A 25,541-nucleotide genomic window follows, 5' to 3' on the forward strand; every position below is an offset into this window, starting at 1 on the left:
CCTTCTGCTGCCGAGGAGTCCACCTCCGACCTGTTGGCTGCATCTGGCGGCACCAGAATCCTCACTCCCCGACGAGATGACAACCTGGGAGGGGAGCTGGGCCTTGCCTCTCCGGCTGGCGGTGGGATCCCTGCCTCTGTGCTCCAAAGCACCATCTACGCCCTCTTCATCAGTTGATGCTGCAGACAGGGAGAGACAAAACACAGGCATCAGGGCTCTGTACAATGGTATGATACACACATGACAGTTACACATGCCATCACACTCCCCAACCCACATATCATTTGAACACACACACATGCGGAATTTAACAGGAATCGTGCAGCAGGCAGCAGCATCCATACACATACAGCAGCATGTACATCCGCAGGTCAGCCTTACGTCACATGCAACATGGGGACTGCCAAACACATGTACACACGTCACCAGACATAAATGCATCTGTACTACTCCACCACCTGTCACAGTTAAATCATCGCCATCCATGTCACATCTGCAAATTACTCCCCTACATGTGGGTGTCACATGCATCCATGGTGTATCACAGTTGCACATTGCGCAAATACACACACATGCACATGTGTATGGTGCACATAAACCACAACCATGTCACAGTACATTTACCGAAATTCAAACATGTGTGCACACACCCATGCATTTGGCCAGCATGCATTTCAACACATTCACCACTGATGTGTCTCACACATGACATGACTCACATGCGGCAGGCTCATTTCCCTGTACATCCACATTCACACATGGCCATACAAACACATTTGTCCAACATGCACACTCCTGGGACACCTCTACATTCACAGTGTCCAATCAGTACGCATGTACACTTACCGCTCGACTCCGGACGGGACTGCCTCTCAAGGACCTGGATGTGGAGCGCTGGGCGTATACGTTCCAGGACCCACATCTGGATGTCGGTTAGGCGGACCCGGCAACCCTCAGCATACGCTGCCTTCAAGAGGCGCCGGGCCTCGCAGAGAGTCCTGGACCTGAAGTCCTCCCAGCGCTTCTGGATGTGTTGAATGTCGCAGGCTGCCACCTCCTCCACATTGATGGCAGCCACAATGTCCATCCAGATCCTCTTCCGTCCTTCATTGTCGGCACGTGAGCTTCCAAAGAGGGCATCATACTGCTCCAGGACTTGCTCCACCAGGATACCAACCTCTTTGGCACTGAAGCTGGTAGCCTTCTGCCTCTTTGGCTGGGGGTTGCCAGTGGTGTCCGATGGTGTTTGCCCCGACATGGCAACCCCCGAGGCAGGTGTGGGTGGGCAACTGGGTCCTGGGGCTGGGCTGTGGAGCGATGGTACTCCAGTCGGGAGTCTTCAGTTCCAGCAGGGGTGGTCACAGCAACTGGACCCCTGCAGATGGCTGACGTGCAGGCACAAAATATCAGGGCACGTGGCCAGCAGGCAGGCAGGAAGCAGCAGATGGCAGGTGGGAGCGTGCTCGGAGCTCTGGGGGGCAGGAAAATGGCCTTTTGGGCAGGAGCGTGGTCTTCCATGTGTTGTCACGTGGCCAGCTTGATACGGAGTGATTTTGCACGTGAAAAAAGTGCATGTCATCGTGTAATTCGAGGAAAGGCTCTTAGCGCGTAACCACGTCTGTGACGTTACGCGCGCGGGTATTTCCCTTGTGACGGGTGTGTAGTGATTCAGCACGTGAAAAAACAGCATGTCTGCGTGTCAATGCGTGTAATCCGAGGAAAGGGCTTAAGCGCGTAAGTGACGTGATGCGGGTGGGCGTTTCCCTCAGCACGGGTTAAAGGTGAGCGGGGCCAGCAGTTCGCGGTATGTGCCTTTCGTCGAGACCGACGTGTGTGTTTCTACTTCGTGTTGTTTTGCGCACCATCACAACTTCACAACGGATCAAGGACGTATCTCTTCTTTTGGTGGGGGTATTGGCTACGCGTGTTTTTCATTATCACGCTATTCTAACGGTGAGTCACGCACGCTATTTATCCCACTGCGGGTGCCCCTGTGTATCGCGTACCCATTTTTAAGGTCATAGTAGCCTGCATGTCCCACGCGTACGTGTTTTTCGTATCCCTGGGTGCCACCGTGTACTGCGGGAGGTTAATTCCACACACGTGAGTTACCGGGTTTGCATGCACGGTTTTACTGCAGTTTTGGGGTGCCTGAGCATTGCGTGACCCGTCACTTCATCACCGGGGTCACATACAGCCTTGCAGGTGCAGGGGTGCTTTTAACATCTTGTATCCCACCCCCTTCACCCCAATTGCCCAGGACAATTGTCGTGTACACCTCCCATTGGCACTTCTCCATCTGTGCCGGTACTACTCCATCTGTGCCATGGTTGGGAGGCCACCAAAGGTGAGGGGCGCCTCAGCTGTGCGTACTCCTCATGGCGGCCGTGGTCAGGGACGTTGCTGGGGTGACCAGGGAGTAGGGGGACTCCAGGGTGTCCAGGGTGGTCGCAGAGCGGGAAGAGGCAGTGGTGCGCCACTTCAGCACAATGGTGTGCCATGTGTTGGTGAAGTCATGCCACCACCCCCTCTGTGGCCACCCTGGACACCCTGGAGTTCCCGTTTCATCAACTGCCACGGGCCCAAGGGTAGTCGATAGCTGCAGGTGCAGCTGTGGACACCACCACCCAGGCTCAGGGTCTGCCAGCGCAGGCTGCGTTGGAACTTGAAGAGTCCATGGAAGATTTCCAGCAGGTCAGGAGGAACACCGTAGGTGCACGCAGGGCTGCCCTGACCAAGACACGTGTCCCTGGGGCAGAATTGTCACCTGATGCCCCTACCAGCCGGGTGTTGGCAAGTGCAGGGGCAGATGCAGCCAACAACATCCCGGTTGTAAGTCTACCAACCAGGACAGTCGCGGTCAATGACCCTGCCACAGCAGATGTTGCTGCGCAGGGTCCATTCCAGGGCACCCAGCAGCCACTGACGCAAGTCAGGCCTTCGGTCAACCTTCCACCTGCCACTCCCTTGTTTCAATCCACTGGTGCCACTGGCCATACTGATCAGGGTGGCGTTTGCCAGCCAGGGTCCGTGCCACTATCCTAGAGGAGGAAGGTTGCACCTGCAGCACAGGCTGGGACCCCACACACAGCCACGACCTCCTGCATGTCGTGGAAGAAGCCTTTCTGTGCGCAGGAACTGGACTTCCTCGTGGACTATGTGCGGGACCACAACCGTGACATGCTAGTGGGGCCTAATTGTCAAACTATGGCTGCCCATCGTGATACCCACTGGAAGCAAGTTGCAGAACATGTGAGTGCATTCGGCCATGAGGTGCGCATGGCGCAAGAGTGCAAAAAGCGTTGGAATGACCTCAAACGCAGCGATAAGGCAAAGCATGCCTCAAATTACAACATGACTCTGGTGACTGGCCGTGGGCCGGCACCGGAGGAAGAAGACCTCACTCCGCACGAGTCACTCGTTGCAGAGTTCAAACCACCTGAATTGGTCGGGAGTGGGAGAGATGCAGGACTTTGATGCCCAGTCCAGTGAGTGTTGCTGCATATTTGTCGAGGCCATGTGTGTTTTACTTGTGTGATGAGCTGTGCATGACTGCCACTACATTTGATGTGTACATGGTTCAGATTTGCAAGTAATGCAATGCTTCACTGATGCATGGCTGCTCTACAGAATGGTGGACATGTGGAGCAGACGGGGACTGTCCTCATCACCACACTTGCACCCTACTCACATGCTGGTCACCTCGATGCCCCTCCGGTCCATGTACCAGCTCACTGGCCCTTCTGCATGTAGCCTGGGGAGCATGTGTCCTCTCACCACTATGTAATGGCATGACTGAGGTACATGTGTCCTCTGCCTGCATCCGGGTACTCCACATAGGCATGCTCCCTTGCCCATCCACCCCCCTGCACCCCAATTTCACCTTTGCACTGGTGTGCATCATTTTGCCATAATGCAATGGCCTGTTCATGCCTCCTGTGTACATGCTAACTTCCACCAGCCAACCTGCCAGACACATGCAGTGGGGTACATTCTTTGTCCTTGATGCAGGGTGTCTCACTTGGACTGTGCAGATGGCAGATGCTCCGCAGAGACATGAGTGCCCATTCATGCTCCATGTGCATTCCATGCATGCCCCTATGTGTCCTTGAGTGGATGATCATTGTAGTACGTGTCCAGGGAGACCTACATTTCATGGCATTTCATCAGCCTTCCCATGCCACTGTGGCTCAGACCTGTGTCCCACACATGTTTAGGGTGTGGCAGTATGTGTTGCTCACAGCCGCACCCTGTTTATGGCCCACTGACTCTGTCCAACTGGTGTAGTTTCTTCTGCAAACATGGGTGTACTACTGAGGGTTCATCATGTGTCCTGCTTACTGTCCCATCATCATCTGCTGTGTTGTCAGTCGACTCAGATGATGCAATTGATGCTAGTCAACACTGTCTGCCAATACAGAGGTCTCTGGTCATCCTTTTGATACCATGCAAGACATCCCTGAATTTCCACTTAGGGGGAGGGGTGGTTTGCTTGTAGCCATGCAACCCATTGCATGCACATTGCAAGTGATGCCTGAACTTGACCTTGCACTGCCTTCACGCTTTCTGATACACATCATGAAGTACTTGTACATGTAGATAGTGAGTAACGTACACATGTTCTGCACTGCATCGACCCACTTCTGAGCCGTATAACACCCTTCTACATGCCTAATCACTGAAGCAATGTTAAGTTGACCCGGCATGCATGGCAGGTTCTCTTTTGTGTGTGACATGTCTGCTTCATGTGTTGGCAGTCTGTGTGATGTCTATGTGTGTGTGTGTGTTGTGTGCTTCTAACATGTGTAGTAATCTTTTTTTTCTCTCTACTTTTCAGATGATGACGCAATGGAGCCAGAGGATGGTGTTGTCATGAAAGGCACAGGGTTGTTTTCACTACAGCAACCCGGCACAAGTGGGGGTCGTGGGGTGGTAGACCACGAGAACACACATGTGCTACAGTCCATCTTGTCTTTGGCTGGCAATGAGTCCAGCCCAGATGACCACTCTGACGTCCATGTCGAGATGGATGTGCATCAGGTCCATACGTCAGGGTTGAGTGATTCTGATGTGGACACTCCTCAGTCCGCGACACCTGCATTGAGGGGTCAGACAGTGGTGGGACCTCCGCCTGTGGTGGATCAGGACGCAGGGTCACCCTCCACACCAGTCGCTGATGGACCTCGGCCATCACATCGACGGGGGCATGTAGTGCAGCCGTGGGTGGTGCAAACCCAACGAGGACGGCCGGTCCTTGGATCCCGCAGGTGTCAAGCCCAGCAACGCGGTGGCCGTGCACCACCGAAGTATACTGAGTGAGAGCAAGACATGACTGCCAATTCAGAACACCAGGGGGCAGCAATGAAAAACATCGTTGTGAGCATGGAGCGTGTGGCCCAATCCATGCTCCCCCCTGCTAGGCAGGTGCTTCTCCAGCACCGGGCGGCACAGTCCATGGCCCGCTAGCTCAGGCTGGGCATGGCGGCCTCATACAGGGCACGCCAGGCTGAAATGTTGTCTTTGCGTCAAGCAATTGCAGCTCACGCAGAGGCACACATGGAGGCCATGAGGGGTGAGTATGAGTCCCTCAGATCCACTCTCGGTGTCCTCTTGATGTCCCAGAGTGCGTGGTCAGAGAAGAGGTTTGAGCAGCTTGAGCGTACCATGTTGGCTGAGCTACGTGCTTGCCGGGAGGTGCATCAGTTGTCCAGCTAGGCCTTGCAGGAAGAACTCTGTGTTACACGTGTTACCTTGCAAGAGGAAGCACGCGTTTCACGGGAGGTTCTGCATGTAGACCTACGTGTCATCGCCGCACAGAACCAGGCTCACCCGTCCGGCAGACTTGCCGCCGACTAGGGGCAAGCTGCGGCTAGGCGTGGTCAGGCTCCTGTGCCACATCCTCCTTTTCAGGATGAGCCAGACTCGGACGACGAGGTGTCTCCCACACAGGTTGGGCTGTGCAGGCGTTGAGCCCATGGAGGTTTTTTTTTACTCAACATCATCGCATGTGGGTGTTTAGCTGCACCCTGTACCTTCCTCCTCCTGGGTGCCCCCCCCGGGTCGTATGTGGCCATTTTTGATTTTTCATTTTAGTTTAGTTAGTTAACATTCGATTTGATAGTTAGTTTAATTAGGTAATGTAGGTTTTTTTATAGTTAGTTTAAATAGTTAATATAGTTTAACATTGCTTGTCTATTGTGCTTTCATGTGATGGTATGGTGGTTTGTGGCTTTTGAAAGCATCCACTGCCTGTTCCAGCTGGGCCCTTCAAGCTTGTCTCGTGTATGTGTTTGCAGCTTGGCTTCCTGACTCACATAGGTCACTCCTGCTTCCCTTATCCATGGGCTAGCAAGGATGGTTCGGTGTTACAGTCAATTTTACAAGGGCTTTGGACTGTCACTGTCTGCTGCTGTACTACTTGTGTTAACACCCCTAGTGGGGATTGTAGGGGTCTTATCAACGAGATTTCAGCATTGGAAATGGGTGGTTTCATGAATCAGATGTCCATTAATTGCTATACATTGCGTTGTATGCTTATTTTCTTTACTGTACATGTGCTTGATGCACTTTATGCTGTAGAGAGTGTCCGCCACCCTTTTCCTGTCAAAGTCACACTGATGGTGGAATGAAATCTGATGTACGTCTCTGACATGGGCCAGTCACAACCAGCATAAAGAGACACACACAGGGGACTTTGCAGCATTCATTCTGTGTTTTGTGCCCTTTCTGTAGGAGAATGAGCCTCCAGACCACCTTTGCCGGCAGACATGGGCCAGTGTACGTCTGGCAGCTGGCCACGTTCGGTGGTGCAGACATGCGCATGTGTGTGCAAGCAGCGCCACACGGCTTGTGCTCATACATCCAACAGAAGCAGACGTGTTTCCAGGAACTCCAGACAAGGTGATCAGCACAAGGAGCACACACCACAGCCAACTTTCTACCAGGCCTGTTGCACATACATGCTAAGTAGCGCCACTGACAGTGATCTTAGACAGTTATTGGTGTTGAAGCGCACAGTGCAGCTAAGATGAGTTAGTGGACACATGGCAAGTTGCTTTCCAAGTTATCAGGGGCACATGCAGGGGCTGTCGCACATATCCTCCAGTCCACCATGTTCCATAGAAGCAGATGTATAAGCCCAGTAGCGTACAAAGCTAGAAAAAGAAGTTGCACACAGGCACACACAGCGAGGGAAATCCTCGTGTGCAGTGCATATCATTTGCATGTTCAAATTGACACATGCACTACCTCTTTTATTTGGGGGATGCCAGAACACTACTTGTACTAAAATTGTACCTCGCTATATGCGTCTAGCTGCTTACCCAGGGACCACTGCATGATGTGTGAATCTTGACACATTGGTCTTCCATTTGCCAAGCGCCCATGTGCGCCTGACTTACTGCATTGACAGTGTATGAACCATCAGGGGGGAATCTTATGTATGGGTACAAAGCAGAGGACAAGAGTGTTTGTTTGTGGAGGAGTTACTTGCTTTGGGGCATGTATGGTGTTGTGTGTGTGTTTAGACACACACAGATTAGTAACTCTTACTATCTTTGCAGCATTGAACTGCTCCTGTTACCAGACCTGAGAGTGCGCAGGCAGGAGGCCAGCACTCACCCCAGAGATAAGTCTCTCTTTGACTTCCATTTGAGTCATTTGGTACAATATGCATGATGTACATGGTTTCTCTGTTTGAGTATGTGTTATTTATTTTTTTATTTTTTTTATTTACTTTGTTTATAATTGCTTTAGCAAGTTTTTACAAAACTGTTGCTGCTCGTCCCAGAAGAGCCACATAAAAGGGAGAAAACCGGATGGAAGAGAAGACTGAACTAAGGCAGGCAGACAAGGCAGACTTTAGGTCGACCAAGCATGCACCCAGTTTATCGTTCCGGAGAGCGTTCTGCTTCGGGTATCTTTATAGGACAACCTCTCTCATCGGGGTCTTGGTGAGTGGTTACTGTTAAGGAGCGAAGGGTGATCATATGGAAAGCCGTCTCTAAGATTTTTACAGTGGCTATGGTCCATCTCGTTTTCTCCCCTGACATTAGCCTGTTCCACCATGTTGAATTTTCCTCTTCTAGATATCCCAAACAATCTGTACGAAGGTTGGACAGGTATGTGGCTCTTACGATTCTTAGCTCCGGCCAGTTGAGGAGAAGATGTTTTATTGTTTCTGCGTTGGAGGGTTCAGTGCAGAGCCGACAGGTGTTGATGTTTGATTGCATCCTGATCGCCATGACTTTGCGCGTCGGGAGGAGATTGAAACGCTCTCTCATATATAGTTTTCTTAGCTGTTGATTAGGGAATTTGGTACAATATGGGATGGGTTCCTTCAGTTTGTTGAAGTTGGGTGGCAGGTCTTTAGTCAGCTTGTTAGTTTGTGCTTTGGCCAACGTCTCTATCCAGTCTTGCACCTCAAGTTTCACTTTCACTCTTTCGGGGTTCGTTTTTAGATCCTCTTCTGTGCAAGCAATGACAGCAAGCTTTTCTCTGAGCCTGTCCGTCTATTTGTTCAGGATAGTTAGTTGCCGGTTTGTTATTTCCTCGGCTATGATCTTATATACAGACGGACTGTCTGGCATTAAGGTATTTCTGAGCAGTTGCATTGCGTTTTGGGTCACAGTCGCTTCAAGTGAGAGCAGCCCCAATTCTCTTCTGATAATGTCCATCGAGGTTTCGTTTGGCAGTCCAAGGACCGTCTTCCAAATCAGGCTCTCTAATTTCCGCCAAATGTCATTTGGCATGGTTAGAGTTGCCCCCATGCCGTACGTTAGGGTTGGCACCACTTTCCCTTTATAGAAAGATATTGCTGGAATTAAGGAGAATTTGCCATATTTTCTGTCGATGATTTTCATCTGAGCGGCGAGATTTTTTGCTTTTCCCCATAGCACGCTTTGCATCGTGGCTTCTTTCGCTGAGTGATCAATATGCACTCCTAGGTATTTGAAGCTAGACACCACTTCAATTTCAACTTTGTCCAGTGCCCAAGAGAATCGTGCTTTGGTCTTCTTTGCGCTTTTTCCCAGGATCACTATTTTGGTTTTAGATTTATTTATTTTCAGGTTGTTCTGTTCCATGTATTGCACCAGTTGGCCTTGAAGGCCGATTTGTGTCTGGTCTAATAATATCAAATCATCAGCGTATAGAAGGCGCAATATGTTTTCCTTGCCCAGCTTTGGTGGAAACGCTTTGACTGAATGTGCTGATTCTTTCATATCCCCCAAGAAAGCAATGAATAGCGCCGGTGCCAGTGGGCAGCCCTGCTTCACTCCTCGCTCTGCTGGTATCTCTCGTGACAGTAGGCGTTGATTGTTTAGGCAAATTCTTAATTTCGTGTTGCTGTGCAGAGCCATCACGGGATCCAGTAATTCCATTGGGCATTTTTTCAATTTACTCCACAGCATTTGCCTGTCCACTCTGTCAAAGGCCTGGGATAGGTCTACAAATGCCAGAAACACAGTTGGTGCGCCCTGCTTGACCTTTGCTTTTAACAGATTAAGCATTAAGATATTGACTGACGTACTCCCTTTCTTCAGGAAACCCATTTGAAAAGGGTTGTGTGCCGGGGAGGTTCTGGCCCAGTTACGGAAGTGGTTCAGGAGGAGAGTGGCGAATATTTTACCTATTATGTCCAGAAGGGCAATGGGTCTATAGTTGCCCGGATCTTCTCTGTTTCCTTGTTTGAAGATCGGGACTACCACAGCATTGGTCCAGGATGTTGGAATGGATCTTGTGTGACCACACCGGGTGGAGATTGTACTGATAAAGATGGTCCATTGGTCAGCGTTTTATTTTAGGTCAATGTTGCACAAGCCATCCGTCCCAGAGGCTCTAGATTTCTTTAATTTAAGGATGGCGCCCTTTATATCGTCTCTCGAGGATAAATCGATCCAGGTAGATGCAGCCGATCTTTCAATTGTCGGGGCGTGAGGTGAAGGAGCCCTAAACAGGTTTTCAAAGAATGTAGCCCACACGTTTTCGCTGACTGAGTTTGCGATTTGGTTTATCGTCTTCTTAGCTGGTTTTTTATAAGCGTCCAGAAGTCGCCGTTTTTTTTTAAGCTTAATGCCCGAAGCATTTCCTCAGCGTCATTCTGGAGCATTTCATGTCTGTGGGTTCGGATCCAGGATTTGTATTTTGCATTTTCTTGTCTCCATTTGTTCCAGGCCGCCAGTGACTTATCATTTTTCATTTGTCTCCTCAGTTTTCTCACTAATCTCTTTCTTTCCGCGACCAGTTTGTCGAACGTGGGATTTTGATGCTCCATTCGGATTTTTCCTGACATCTTCGTCCTGTATTGAAGAAGAAAGGGTAAATTGTCCAGGCTTTGGATCTTGTCCCCTTGCGCCAAGTTACCTATTCTGTACTTTTCAGTGATACATTCTATATTTGTCGTAGTCAGACGTAAACGAGTTTGTTGGTTATTTGATTTGATGGAGTGGCTATAATAGACATTTGGGGATCGTAGGGTTTTCCATTTTATCACCAACAGATTATGGTCACTTTCTTGGGTTTTGGTTACTGCATAATCTTCTATGCCCGCCACTAAACTGTGGGAAATGAAGAAATAATCGATGTTTGCACTGGAATCCCCCCGTTCCCATGTTGGAGTGCTAATATTCCAGGGATTGAGTGCTGACACATTATGTAGGTTTTCTCGATTTCATCAGCGTCATCCATGCCACTCCCCTGTGTTCCCCTGGGGTTTTTAGCTTCTTCTCCCAAATCTCTATTTCATTGCTGCACTTTGCGTAAAGGTCACCACAGATTATTATGTGTGTTTCTGGATCTTCGACAATGATGTCGTCAATTGTTTTTGCGATTTGGTTACAGAAGTCTGATGTGGATGATTTTTCTGGGTTCCAATATGTTGTTATGAGGGCTAGTTTTTCTTTGACACTTTGCTTACCTCTTCCGTCTTCCTGGGCCCATGTCGTTGCAGCTGCCAGTATGCCGTATGATTCAGTTATTGTTTTTATGATCGAGATTCCTGAGCCCGCCTTTATTGCTATCAGTAACCCTGCGGAAGGCTGACCAAACAGGCCTTTTGAAGCCGGAGAAAAGGCTATCTCGAAGCCGTCTAAAGATGGTTTTTCTGTCAACCAATGCTCCTGGAGACAGAGAATGTCAAACTCCCCCAAATCTTGGTTTTCAGGGTTCGTCAGGTGCTTATGACCTCTTGTGTTCCACGAGGCCATTGAGATCAATTTTTTGGATATCGATGGTAGGTCGTTCGTCGGAGGGGGTATAGTTCTAGTCCCACCTCCCGTTGGTTGCTATTTCTCATTTTGAGGATTTAATGTTTTTTTCAACCAGTTCCATGGTACCTTTGGTTGTCTGGCTTCTGAGCTGTCTTCGGTCTTTGTTTCCTGCTTTTTTCCAATTGTGTGGTCTTCTTCTGCCAGTTCTCTTCTGTTTCTTCTTGTCTTTGACTGGAGCGGGGTTTGTGTTCTGCGCCATTCCCTTCTGTCATGCGGGGGACCTCCATAACCTGGTCGTTCAACCTTTTGGTGTTCTCTGGATACGGGTTCTGGCCGTCTGTGTTTTTCGTTTCTTGTGTCTCGTTTTTCCCAGTCATCGTCTCGATGGCTTCCCTGCTCCACACTATCGTTGGGGAGTTGCCTTTTTTTATTGTAAAGGTCTTTTGTTCTGGATGTATAGTGCCATTGATGATGCACTCCCTCCTTTGGAGTCTTCGGGTTTTCGTCGGTCTTCGGTGTGCGTATTTCTGTCAGGGTAAAGCCTGCTTGTTTTAAGTCCTTATATGCTTCGTCCGGAGCCCCTTTTAGAGCCTTAGCTTGGATATGGAGGTATGACTTTGCCTTTTGGTGTCGGTGGTAGGGGTCTATTAGCACGAAATCTTCAGATTTTAGGTGTTGTAGACTATTTATTTTGCTTAATATTTGGAGTACCGTGTTCCTGTTGAGTATCATATATTTACTTTTGCATGACGTTTGCTATAATTTAAACACTCTCGAGTCCTTAAGAGAGCTAGACCTGTTTTTGGTTGTCTCTGCATTTCGTATATGTGGATTTTCCCTCTTTGTCCACTCCGATCCTTTTCTTATTTTTTCTTCGTGATGACGCTGAGATCTTTGCTTCACGGGGGTTGGGCTACGACTGGAGATCGTCGTGTCACACGCCTGGGCTTTTTCCTTTTCAGCTTTTGCTGTTGGTTTGGCTGGTATCCTGTCTTTGGTTGGTTCCTTCCTGTTCTCTGGGGCCGAATTGGATTCCTTCGTTGGTCCTTCTGGGCACGCATAGTCATCTTCTTGAGCATCCGATTCTAGGTGTACTGATATGTCCAACAATGAGCTTATGCTCATAAATTCGGTCACTGTTCTTGGCGATTTTTCTGTCAAGGGTTGGCTTTTTGGCATGTCTGTAAATTTATGGGCCGGAGTTTTAGGCCTTTGAGTTAAGTTGATTATTTCCTCTTTTTTTTTGGCGTCTGCGGGCTCTGGTTTTGAGTTATTTGGGTGCCCACTGGCATTTTCGTTCGTCAGCCGTAAGGCCACTTTTTTTTTGTTGTTTATCAGTGGGGGTAAGGTCTGAGGTTGGAGTTCACGAGGGTCACTCAGGCTTTTTGGTTTTTGCTTATTGAAAATTGGTTCCAGTGCTTCAGTATCCATCTTCGCCATAGTTTGGCATGCTCTGTCCATGTATTTTTTGGCATTCTTTTCCGATTCTGATGCTGTTTTTTTTTTTCGTTCTCTAGATTGAACCATTTTTCTTCCCATGCTACCCCCTGCTTGTTGCATCTTGCTTCTGCGGCTGTTATGTAACCTTCCGGGAAGTCTAGCTTAGATTGCATCTTGCACAGTAGCGTGGTATTGTCTTTGGCCGAATTCGCTTATCGTTTCGTATAATTTGCAGAACGGTGCGAGGGCGATTGTTAGTGCCGCAATAATTGTCGTCATGTCCTGTTTTTTATTCGGGGATGGTTTTTGAGAGTCCATCACAATTTCACTGTGTCTTCTGAACTTGACAGGCGTCTTCTGGTGCTCTCTACCAGTGCCCTTGTCCGGGTATTGTGCAGAGATATCGAGAGTGGAAGCTCCAGCTGTTCCTGTGAATACTTCAGAGCAGTCTAACAATGTTTTAGATACGGTTTGGTTTCCTGAGTTTCCATCTTTGTTTTGGCTCGTTGTTCTTTCTCCTCTTTCTATGTGTTGCAGATGGATTTTTGACCACGATTGGTCACTCGTGCGTGACCTTGAGCCAGGAATGCGCTCTTGGTGTCTCCAACCCTCCATGGTTGGGCTGCATTTTGCGTGAATTTCAGGTCTTAAGTTGTGTCTAGAGCTGTCTGAGAGCTCTTGCTGGGCCACCTGATCTTTCCTTACGATATCACATAATAGTAAACTGTGCGGCGTCTTGGTGCTTGGTTGCACATCTACCTCTTCCTGATCTCTCCGTTCTTGGCCCCCGACCTGTGAAGGTATTGCCGACCTAGGTGGCGGGTCTATGCTTTGTTTTGGACTATTCACCGGGGAGATGGTCGCCCTGCCGTCGGGGATCAGACAGAGCCTTACTTCCTCACGCCCCATTTGCTGTTGGTCCAGGGTATCGGTGGTATTCAGCGTTGTCTTGGGTCGCTCAACCTCCTTCCTCGTGTTGTCTGGTGTGTTGTTTGATTCCTCAGGGATTGTGCTCGAGTTAATAGGCTCCGTCAGCACACTTTTTTCTGCTGTCTTCTTGGGGGTCTGAGATGCCCTTTCTTTGCAGGTATCGTCATTTGCCTGGTTTCTTTCACCTATGATAGCTTTATTTAGATCTGAGTTTCCTAGGATGTCTGTCCACTTATCTTCTGCAGACAGCCCCTTTTCGACCTGCAGGATTGTGGGTTCGTTCACTGCATCCGTTCTTTCTGCTTTTATTGCCGGAAAGGACCCCTCAATCACTTCCAAGATTTCCGCATCAGTGATTTCGTCATCTGCTTCCAGTTTGCGTTTTTTCTGTTGTGTCTTGAAAAAAGTGAACATGCCGTTCGAAATTTGTGGTTTTAAAATCGTACGGGACCCTGCTGCCGATTTTTATCCTGTCACCAAGTGAGGGTTGGTTGTCTCTTTTGCAACTTGAATGTTCTGTTTGTTAAGGGTTGTTCTATCGGCTGGATGGTTTTGGTTTTCCGGTAAAATTGATGTTGTTGTTTTTCCTTTTTGTTTCTTTATGTATTGTCGTTTGATGGCACCCGGTTTAGAGTTCTTTTTCGATCCTGTGGTCGATACAGGGACTGGGGTCCCCAAATCAACCCAATCACCCGTATCGTGAATCAAGCTATTGGGCGTTTGGCCAATTGATACGGCCTTGGTCTCTGTGGTCGTACTCTCCTCTAATGATCTTGTAGGATCATTGTTATAATGGAGATTAGTCACATCTTTTCTTGGACTAAATTCCCCTGTGAGGTCGTACGGCTCATTGGTTGGGACGGCCACCACCAGTGGGGCCTTGGAGATGTGAGTGACGGCTATAGTTGGAGTCATCGGCTTTTCTATTAACAGAGAGGATTCAAAGTCTATTAATTTGCTCTCTCCTGGCCTCAAATCTCCTGAAGTTAAGGCTTCAGCATAGGTGTTTGCTGGATGGCTGGGTTCCGCCATGATTTTTAATTCCTCCCGTGCCTGGCTTATTTCCTTTTCACCTTCCATGATCACTCGGGGGGGTACAAGCAGGAGGCCATGGCTATGGGGCTATTTCCCTGCGTGCCCCCGATCCGAGTCTCTCTGACCTCCAGGTCGTTCTGCACTTCTGGCGCCCCCCCTCTTCGATTGGGGCAAGGTCCAGGTCGGTCCACCCTCCGGTTGACCGAGCTGGTAAACCTCTCGTCGAGGCGGCGCTCAGGTCCTGTGCTGATTTCGTGCTATCCGGAATGTCCAAGGCGGGATACGAGATGCTGGTAGGCATCTTGGGGGGGCCCTTTTCATTTTCAAACATATTTTTTTTTCCCATAGCTGTAGACCGGGGTAAGTCCATAACCCTCCCATCAGCTCCTTTATAGTGGCATTGCGCAGCGGGAGTGGTGGCTTTCAAAGGTTTTGGGTCTGTTGCGAGGAGCACAATGGGCTTACCTCTTTTCCCCGGTGACCTTCGCTCTCCTTGTGGGAGATTCTTGAAGTTGCTCTGCAAAATTCTATGCGGCTCCGGCGACTCCGGGGGGTCTTGCAGTTGCAAAGGGTCCGCCTCCGGGTGGGGCTGCAGGTTGTTCTCTGGCAAGTCTGGAGCTCCTGCTCCCGGCATTTTTTTCCCGTATCGAGGAGGTCCTGGGCGCTTGTATCGCTTGTACAAGCGGGGAGGGGTTCTTTCCTCCCCCAATTCTCCTTGCCCCAGTCCGCCCGGGACCACACGGGAACACAGAAAACACTCGCAACACTCCGCTACGCTCCGCTCTGCGTAGCAGGGTGTTTTGAAGGGAAACTCCTCCTCTTCCTCAACGTGTCGCACAGCAGGCAGGACTCGGTCTGGTAACCGCTGCTCTCGAGACTGGATTCTATTGATAATTGAGACCGCAGAGGAGGAAACAAAGAAACAGGGTGAGGAGCTAGCAACTCTGGAAAAATAATTTCTTGACAATAAAAATATACAAGACGCGAAAAAAACTCTGGAAAATCTAGAAATAGAAATTTTGAAATTCAAACAGCTCAATCTAGATCGGAAAATACTTAAATTGAAGAAAGACATAGCTAGTTACCAAGAAGAGAAAACCTACCCTTATTTAAAAGAAGATTTTTTTACTAATCCTCCACAACACTCGAACCAGAACCCGAAACGCAATCGGGTAGTGACATTTTCTAATTCATCTGGGTCGTCTAGTGGATCCGATCCGGCTTTAGCTGGACCCTCAGGATTACCACAGAGAGGACGTGGCATATTCTGCCAACAAGGGGGTTTTCCCAGAGGAGGCCCCAGAGGACGACCACGACAACGAACCCCGCACCAACAGGGGGTACGAACCAGGCAATGGTACTCGAACCAATGAATCAAGACATCCTCCCGATCTTTAATTTATCTACACATATTCTGAGCTCTACAGAAAAGAGTCTTTTAGCTAGAGGCCTTTCTTTCGTACCAGTCACAAAAGCAGACCCTTTCAATGTAGAACTAGAACTACAAAAAAAATTTCGGAACATCAGGTTAAAACATTTCTTTGAAGTATTTTTACCTAATCAGAATCAAAAACAAATAGGGGACAAAATAGTGGATTCAGCAGATATAAACATCACAGGTCTCAAAATGAAATCCAATTTCTTTCCACCACCACAAACCTGCCCACCAGAGATTATCACCTTTTAGAATCGGGTGACTAAACAAGTTTTAACCAGTCTAAAAAAGAAAAATCACTGTACTGATAATTTGACTAAAAATGAAAGATTGTGTCTTCAAAATCTCAGTAACCAAGAGAATTTAACTATAAAATCGGCCGATAAGGGCGGAGGGATAGTACTGATGGATACTGTAAACTACGACAAAGAATGTATTAGATTGCTAAATGACACTATATCATACAAAAAACTGGACCATGACCCCACAGAAAGATTACAGGATGAGATTAAAACTCTAACAGCACATGCGCGACAAGAAGAATGGATTTGTCTGGATGAAGAAAAATTTCTAAACAAAAAACATCCAAAGAAGGCAGCATTTTACATATTACCAAAAGTACATAAGAGCCTGGAAAACCCGCCCGGCAGACCTATTGTGTCAGCAATAGAGTCCTTATTGGAACCTCTTTCCATCTATAGCGAGTTTTTTCTTAAACCTTTTGTCCTGGCGATGCCGTCGTATATTAAAGACACAACGGAAATGCTGAAAATCCTCCAAGATGTCACGATAGAAACAGGTGAACTTTTAGTGACCATGGATGTGGAGGCGTTATATACGTCCATCCCCCAAATGGCTTGTTTGGAGGCTATAGCTGAAGTATTGGACAAACGAAGTAGACCACATAAACCACCCACAGGATTTATATTAGAATGTTCAAGATTGGCCATGACAGAAAATGTCTTCCTCTTTAAACAGCAGATCTACAAACAACAGAAAGGGGTCAGCATGGGGGCTACATTTGCCCCGCATGTAGCTAATCTATACATGGCTAAATTTGAATCAAAATATATTGCTGATATTCTAAAAAAATCAGACAAATGGACAATTGAAGATGTGGCGTCGTTATATCGACGATGTTTTCCTGATTTGGCGAGGGGACATCACATCTCTCCTCGCGTTTCACAAATGGTTGAATACTTGTGATTTGAATATTAAATTTACCATTGAATGGAGTAAAGAACATGTAAGCTTCCTGGATTTGATGATCAGAAAACAAGGGAACAACTTAGTCACCTCACTTTATAGAAAAGCTACGGATAAGAATACCTTACTGCACTATTCAAGTTTTCACCCAGAGAGTCTCAAATTCAATCTTCCTTGCGGTCAATTTTTGAGAATCCGACGGAATTGTACCGATAATGATGATTATAATATACATGCCACACAACTCAAAGAAAGGTTGGACATACGGGGGTACCCCAAACGTCTGGTGAAGAACAATCTAAAAAGAGCTGCGAACACAAACAGAGAAGTTTCTTTACAAGTACAGGACAAAAAATCGAACGATAGATTGGTTTGCGTTACCACATTCAATCCCATTAGTAACGCTATCAGAAAAATAATCAATCAGAATTGGGATTTGGTAAAAAATCCTGGTACATTATCACAGAAACCAATGTTCGCTTTTAAACGTAACTGCAATCTAAGACAAAAATTGCTTCACACTTATCGAGAGAAACCCAGAGATACCACCATTATGAACCAATGGGGTCTGCCTCCCATTATTGGCCATTATAAATGTGGGAATTGCAGTGTCTGTCCACTTACCGAGACTAAACACAGTTTTCAATACGGGAATAAGACATGGGTGATGAAAAATCACACCAACTGCTGCACAAAGAATGCAATATATGTGATATCCTGTCCATGCGACCTACTATATGTAGGGAAAACGGTCAGAGCAGTGAAGGTCCGCATTGGAGAACATCGCTCTTGCATAAGAAATCACACCCCTGACAAACCCCTGGTGGAGCATTTCAAGAGGCTTAATCATAAAGACACAGAAATGAAGTGGTTTGTGTTACAAACTCTAAATCCAAAATCAAGAGGTGGAGATATGGCAATGGCTCTACATCGCCTTGAACAGAAATGGATTTATTCCCTAGATACAGTACATCATGGGTTAAACATTTCTGTAGAGTGGAACGTACTAAACAGTAGTTAACTCCCTGTAGCCCAAACTACCCTATCCACAATACATTGCACACGTGAGCGCCTCATTGGTGCGTAGTTTTCTTCAATCAGTGAGGAGTCTCTTTGAAACCTCATCCACTGAATAAGTCCTGCGATGGAGGCACGAGACGGCAGAGACATGTGAATCAGTCTCTACAGTATAACATCTTATTATATTTGAACACGGACGATATTATATCATCCATAGTGACACTACGCACTACGAAGCCCACAATTCCAAGCGGTTGTTTTCTCTGGCCATAGCGCATGTTTATACAGCGTTTACATGAGTCTGTCAGACGGTGAGCTATATTTCTGGCAGATGTCGAGCCAGGAAGCACATAACTAAAAGACTGACAAACAGAATATTTCACGATGGATGCACGAGATTCTTAGGTAGTGACATGTGAATCAGCCTGTATATGTCAGTATAGACTACGAAGCCCATAATTCCAAGCGACCGTTTTGTGAGGTCTAAGCGCATGCCTGCACAGCGTTTACAAAACTCTGGCAGACGATAGGAGCGCAGACTATTGACTGCGCAGCAGGGTCTTGGATTCCATCTCTCGCCTTTAACAAGGTAACAGAAGAATGATTTTCATAAACAGCAGCGCCGAGGTGCACCAAGTTTAATGAGCAGACACTAATCATGTCGCTCTGTGTCTGTTGTTTACATAGGCAGCCCTTCGGTTCACAGCCGTAAATTTTGCTACACTTCTTGCCAGTGAGCCGTAACAGCGATTAAACATACGGCTGTCTCAAGTAAGTGTTCCCGGTTTTAAAGCGTGATTGTGCTGGAGTTTATCCAACAGTGACAGATTGCTGCCTCTTTGAAACATAGCAGTTAATGCATGTTACATATGCTTTGTTTTCTCCTTCGCAGGCGTTTTAAAGACGCAGTTGCTTTAATGAATTAATTGGCACTATTTTCGAACTGGAAATTAGAAAAAAGAAAATATTTTCCTTTTGAGAATAACAGTGAGTACCAACCCATTATTTGTGAATGACCTGAGTAGGTTCTCATTTCTGAATTTTAAAACACACATGTCCTTTTTACTATAGGGCATCCATTACGTGAAGCGCCATTGTTGGAAGCATTCACTACGGGATCGACTCCATCACACCGGTTCGCCAGCCCCTGAAAGTTTCAGAGGAGGTTAACAGGTGATATATAGTTAACTAAGCAAACTATATGTAGACACTAAGTAAATAGCTTGTTGAGTAAACACAGAGATGACAATTTCTATTCTTTTTTACTTTTAGATTTAAGGCTCTCCTGCCACACACCCCCTACCTTTGGTTTTTTACCAAGAGGCAACGCCAAGTTGGCGATTGCTCTCCTGTCCTGAAGAAGGTTGAACACTAAGTCAATACACGAGGGGACTGCCTCATCCTCGTGAGAAAACGTAACCGAAACATGTTGACAGCAGTTTTAAAAAAAAACCCTGAATACCAAGAGAGGGGCACATTGTAAAATAATCGAGTGTTGAACTTATAATTGTCTGATTTACTATTTGTGGTATATACAAAGTATCACCTTGTTTTATTTAATTTTTGCAAATATGATTATTGTATGGATGAGTTATGAATGAATGTTTTTTGGAGGGATGTATTGCATTTGGTTTGTGGAGCCGATTTTTTCATGATATGTGTATTTGGATAATAAACAAAAAACTATTCTGATTTAAACAATAGTCATTTGTCATCTCTGGTCTAGTTGGCCCTATCTCTTTATTATATTGCAGGACTCGGTCTCCTCCACACAGGAAACACTCGCAACACTCCGCTACGCTCCGCTCTGTGTAGCATGGTGTTTTGAAGGGAAACTCCTCCTCTTCCTCAACGTGTCGCACAGCAGGCAGGACTCGGTCTCCTCCACACAGGAAACACTCGCAACACTCCGCTACGTGTATGTGTTATTGTGAATAGTAGATTTTTGTCTTTTCCCTACTTTCCCTTGTCAATCTGACTCCCCTCTCCTGCCCCTCTTTCTGGTTATTCTGAATAACAATGCTTGTCCAGACAACATATCCCTGACCCTCCTTCCCCACCGTGGTCTCAGAGGCCTGTGTAAGTTTGACCTTGCAGGCACCCAGACCACAGAGCAGTGACACTATCCATCAGTTGGTGCTGCATCATTGTATATTATGTACCAAACATGGTACACATCCTGTTGTAGCATTGTTTAAGTGTGCTAACGTGGTTGTTCCATCATTGTGCTTGTACATGTGCTTTGAAATTTACTGATACTTCAAGTCATCTACTGGAGACTCTTCAAGTCTTTATTGTTGCCTACAGGCTTTTTGCCTGGCTTGTGTGTTTGGCTCCTTTGAGTTCTCTTCGATTTGGTATTTTTGACAGTCAAGGTAGCCTCTGAGGGTGCTGGACACTATTTAACCGCAAGGTGGAAGATGGATACAAAGGGGTAGGGTGATCCTGTGGCCAGGTAGACTTCAAGGAAGAAGGCTACATACCCCAGACACAGTTGTTCAGTAGGTCATGGTGATTTGTGAATGAGGGAGGGTGTTTGGTTGTTGGACAGTTGTCTTGGCCTACAGTGTGATGGGAACCCTGACATTGCTATTGTGCTGTCCTATGTACATGATATGTTCTGCTGGTCAATGCCTGTTCCTGTGTCGTGTTTACCTTTCAGGTGCGAGGGGATTGGTGTGGTTTGACATGCTGGGGTGTGCACATGGGCAATATTCACATGTGATGTGTAGAGGACACTGATGGTCACTTGATTGGACATGCATGTATTGAGTGCATGTCCCTACTGACACACACAGTCACACTATGATCCACCACATGTACATCCACCCTTCCATGTCCACATGTGCACACAGTTTGCCTTCTGGGGATCACTGTGTCCCTGCAGCACATGATCTATGACCATTTGTGGATCCTGTACATGTGTCAATTGTTTATTTATTTGTTTATTATGTCCTTTTCAAGTGATGGTCAAGGTGTGTCTTTGACACAATGGCTGGTCACTATGCTGTGTGCTGAGCAGTGTGTTGCAGGAGACACACACAGCACACGGATTCAGGAGTAGGGATTTTGCCTTGCCCAATGTGCATGTGAACAGGCATTGATTGTTATGTTCATGCTACAACTGTTGGAATGCATTTGGGTATGACTTGTTTTGTGTGGGAGGTTGTTGGTCAGTCATTTCATCTGATTCCATGACCGGCGTCATTGTCGGAAGCCACTTTCCATTTATCACATGTCACTTCGTATATTTTTGGTAATGTGTTTAGCTTTTGCTATTGCTTGCCATGTCATGGTGTCAGACAAGGGTGATGTGGTTTAGGAGGGTTTGGATGACATACCAGGGATTGTGATGGCCTGTTTTGCAGGGGTGTGTGATACACACCTTGCATGTGTTCCTTTTGGTCACACACGATTGTTTATGTTTAAGTAGCTAGGGATGCACACAATGTATCACTTCCATTACAACATTCTCAGGGTGGTAAGGTTGTGACAATTGACTGTCTCTTTGTCACCTGGTATGTGCCAGGCCTGTGTGCACTCCGCAGGGGTGGGAGTTTAGCTGAAAAATGCAGTCACAAGCTGGGTCCGGGCTGCCTCGCCACGTGCCCTATCCCCTCCCATGGGCAGCGCCTGTGCCTGTGGTTGGGGATGTGGGGGCACCACCATGTCCACCGGTACACCCTGCCGTGTAGCAACATTGTGCAGGACACATGCTACCACAATGATCCTGCACACTACTGGGGGTGCATAGAGTAGCTGCCCACCAGAGCGGTCAAGGGAGCGGAAGCCTGACTTTAGCACTACGAATGAGCAGTTCACTATGCCCCTGGTTGCAATATGGGCAGCACTGTATCTTACCTGGTGTGGTGTGGTGGGGTTCCGGATTGGCGTCATCATGTGGTTGCTCAGAGGGTAGGCACTGTCCCCTGGAGAGGTGATAATGGTTGTGATCATTGGGGTTTGTGTATTTGGCTTTGTGTGACATGCATGCATGTGCACGGGCATTTGTACTCACCTAGGAGCCATGTGTCGCCATGCTGCCCAGCTTCCAGGGCCCAGCTCAAGGCGGACATTCGGTATATGAAACTGTCATGGGTGGAGCCTGCGTAGTTTGCATAGACAGAGGTGATGATTCCCTTTGCATCGCATACCACCAGCACATTGATGGAATGCCAGTGCTTGCGGTTTCGATAGATGTGCTTAGTGGCCAAGTGGACGTAGGACCACATGGAAAGGGGCCCCTAGGGGTCCCTCGTGATATGGAAACAAGGCAATAACCATACACGAAAAGATGCGCCAGACATGAGGTTCAAATTCCCAATGCTAGGGTTTATTGCAAGCAAAAATAGTCCCAATTGGCCAATTCTGGTCTCACGCCCCGCGACGTGAGTTTCCTAGACCTCGAGGGACGCAAGAGAGCGAATTACGTACATCAGTTACATATATACAAAATGCATATCATACAATCAGCTATGTCATGTTTAACACCCTCCTTTATTAAGTTTCTTTGAACTCGGGATGACGATGGACATTTCCGACGGGTATGACAATTATGACACTTTCGATGTCTATTCTAGTAACAATGTGCAATTTAGAAAGTGCGGAGGCATCTTTTAGTTGTTGAACAGAACACGGTGGTTCTGTTCTTGGAAGCAAGCTGCACACGGGGGAAGAGCCACATTCCATGCTTTGCTATCTATGAGGTACTATTCGTGTCCTGGGAGCCGACACGCTCTAAAGGGTTTTGCGAAGGGGGGCCGTAGGAAGAGCATAATTCAAGCCTTTAGCTGTTTTATTCTAACATATTCTACCATCGTACCAGACTGGCTGGCAGCTGTGAAGTGATTAAATGTCCTGCAGCTCTCCCTCAAGGCTACAGAGAGGGAGCGTGGGCATTCCTTTCTGGGCTACTCATGAGGAGTTTTCAACGAACTCCTCAGTCCCGCGACCTTGCCCTTTCATATTCAGACAACAATGTTAACAGTTGAGCAGAGTAAGCAGAATCCGCAAGAATTGCAAGCTGCAAAGCAGTTTTAGACAGAAAGCAATGAGCAATGGTTAACAAGCAAAATGGTGATTCTGCTACGTTTAAAATGGCCACTTGTTGGTCAAGCATAACAGTCTATATTTCTATAATTTGGTGCATAAGACGGTTGGCCTACGGCCATCAAGTTACGTCTGTCATTCAAATGAAGGGTATTCACTTTTCCAGATTGACAAACCCTCCTTTTGGCCCCATGCCAAAAGTCTTATTCATTCATGGTATCCTCCTCCGATGAGGATAAGTCTGGGGTATCTATGTCTGAACCTTTCATGCTATTATCAGCATCATCTTCATCATTAATGTCTATAGCCACAATTTGTTTTACTGTTTTTGTTTCATCAGTGTCTCTGTTATTTTGGCCATGCGTTTGTTTTTCTCTCGACACCATGTGCACACATCCCTTAGTACATCCATCAGTTATTTCAGTGCAAACTATTGGTAAGCATTGCATGCAACAGCAACATGTTATGAATATACCAAGTACCATCATTAGTATCGAAATTAACTTCCATCCCCAAGACCGCAATAATCCCCAAAACCAGGATCCTATCCCCCAACCCCCTTCTTCAGTAGAGAGTGTGGAACTTAGGACATGAAATTTCCGGATTGCTTTAAATATCGTAGGTGAGTAATCATCTATTTACACACAGCATGCAGTTTTTACGAGTTTGCAAACTCCCCCACGATCAACTAATATTATATCGAGAGCCATCCTGTTTTGGAGTGCCATTAGTCTTATTCCTTTTTCTTCTAACGTCATATTCAATAAAATATCCGTTGTTGAATCTATTGTATTTTTTAATATTCTAGACAGTTTTCTTCTATTGTAAGAATTTTCTATTTGGGACAAGAATGGTATAAATGATTTGGCTATATCTGTTGCTATCATTCCATCCTCGCTACTCCTTTGAGTTCTACCTTTTGTTCGTCTGGCTACTTCTGCTGTCTCCAAAGGGAACACTCCTAGAAACAGTAGACCTAGGTAGCATGTAACTCCCCAGTTCCTAGGTAACCATGGATATGCTTTTTTCCCACATATAAAGTAAACAGGGTCCCCTACGTAAACGGGTTCTATTTCGTGCTTTAAAACCACTGTGTTCAGGCAGTTGCTAAACGTTCCTACTTTATAGGAACCCTTTTTCTGTAAACATAGGGGAGCAGTTTCGGGGCTGTGATCCACTGTATAGGCAGGGGGCACAGCATCATTATTCCATTCATCCCTCATTCGAAATGTCATTACTGATGTTTCTTCTACTGGCGGGGTTGGTCTATTTTGCCTATGTAATCTATCTAGTCTTGTTGTCTTTCGTGTATTCTTCCTCATGGGATCTGGTGAAAACACGCAAGCTTTGTGGAATATGGAACAACCCACAGGTCTCATGATCACTTCCTCAAATTCATTCATATTGGTCTCATCTAGATGACCCGTATTACTCTTGTTCCATTTCCCAAAGAACATTGCACTCAATGATACTTCACATGAATAAACCAATGGTAACGGTTGTACATACCAGCGTATCCCTTTCCCACCGTGCTGTGATAAATGGGCACAAACCCAGCAATCTTTTTTCTTTAAAACCGCATGGGTCATGTTCATGATGAGCAACAATGTATTGTTGCCGTATCCTTCTCTATGTCTTTCTTCCATTGGGGGCAAAGTACCAGTGATTACATGAACCGGGCTTTCAGGAGCTGCTTTTGGCAAAAGTTTTTCTAATGGGTGCGCGTACTCCAGGAACCATATTGTAATAGCTGTTATTGTTGGTACTACCATACTTAAGATACACAGGACCAATGTCCAAATCAGTACCTTATTCCTTTTAGCATGCTTTTCCCCTAAATTTACAGTCTCTAAATCTATCATCTTTTTAGCAGGGGTGCAGGAGGAGGCTGAAACCGGTCTTGATTTTTTCTTCATCGTCCTTCTTCTTGCTGGCAAAGTTCGTCGCAAATGTCTCTTGTTCTAAATGTCACAGTTCAATTCTGCCAGCCCTTTCACAGCCTAGATCACCTACCCACTCCGAGCAAGATTAGTTGTTCTTTCTCTCACTGCTCAGACGATTTCTGAACAGTTCTTTATTGATAGAGTACTATGTGCATCCAGCTTGTCACGCTCTGGCTTAGGACACATGTACTCTTATCAGCCTTAGTACTTATGTGCGTCCAGCTTGTCCTGCTCTGGCTCCTGACACATGTACTTTTATAAGCGCACCGAGGAGCC

General features: G+C 46.9%; 1 long non-coding RNA gene across 1 annotated transcript; it reads left to right on the forward strand.

Moving 5' to 3' along the window:
* The first annotated feature begins 18,983 nt into the window (after positions 1 to 18,983).
* LOC138579530 (uncharacterized) lies at positions 18,984 to 19,431 on the forward strand. Its single transcript, XR_011304043.1, has 3 exons — positions 18,984 to 19,044; positions 19,166 to 19,260; positions 19,345 to 19,431. It is a non-coding gene; the product is annotated as an uncharacterized lncRNA (long non-coding RNA).
* Positions 19,432 to 25,541: the final 6,110 nt, after the last annotated feature.

Source organism: Ambystoma mexicanum, chromosome 3p (assembly GCF_040938575.1).
Source record: "Ambystoma mexicanum isolate Mex_15411 chromosome 3p, UKY_AmexF1_1, whole genome shotgun sequence".
NCBI classification, from domain to species: Eukaryota; Metazoa; Chordata; class Amphibia; order Caudata; family Ambystomatidae; genus Ambystoma; species Ambystoma mexicanum.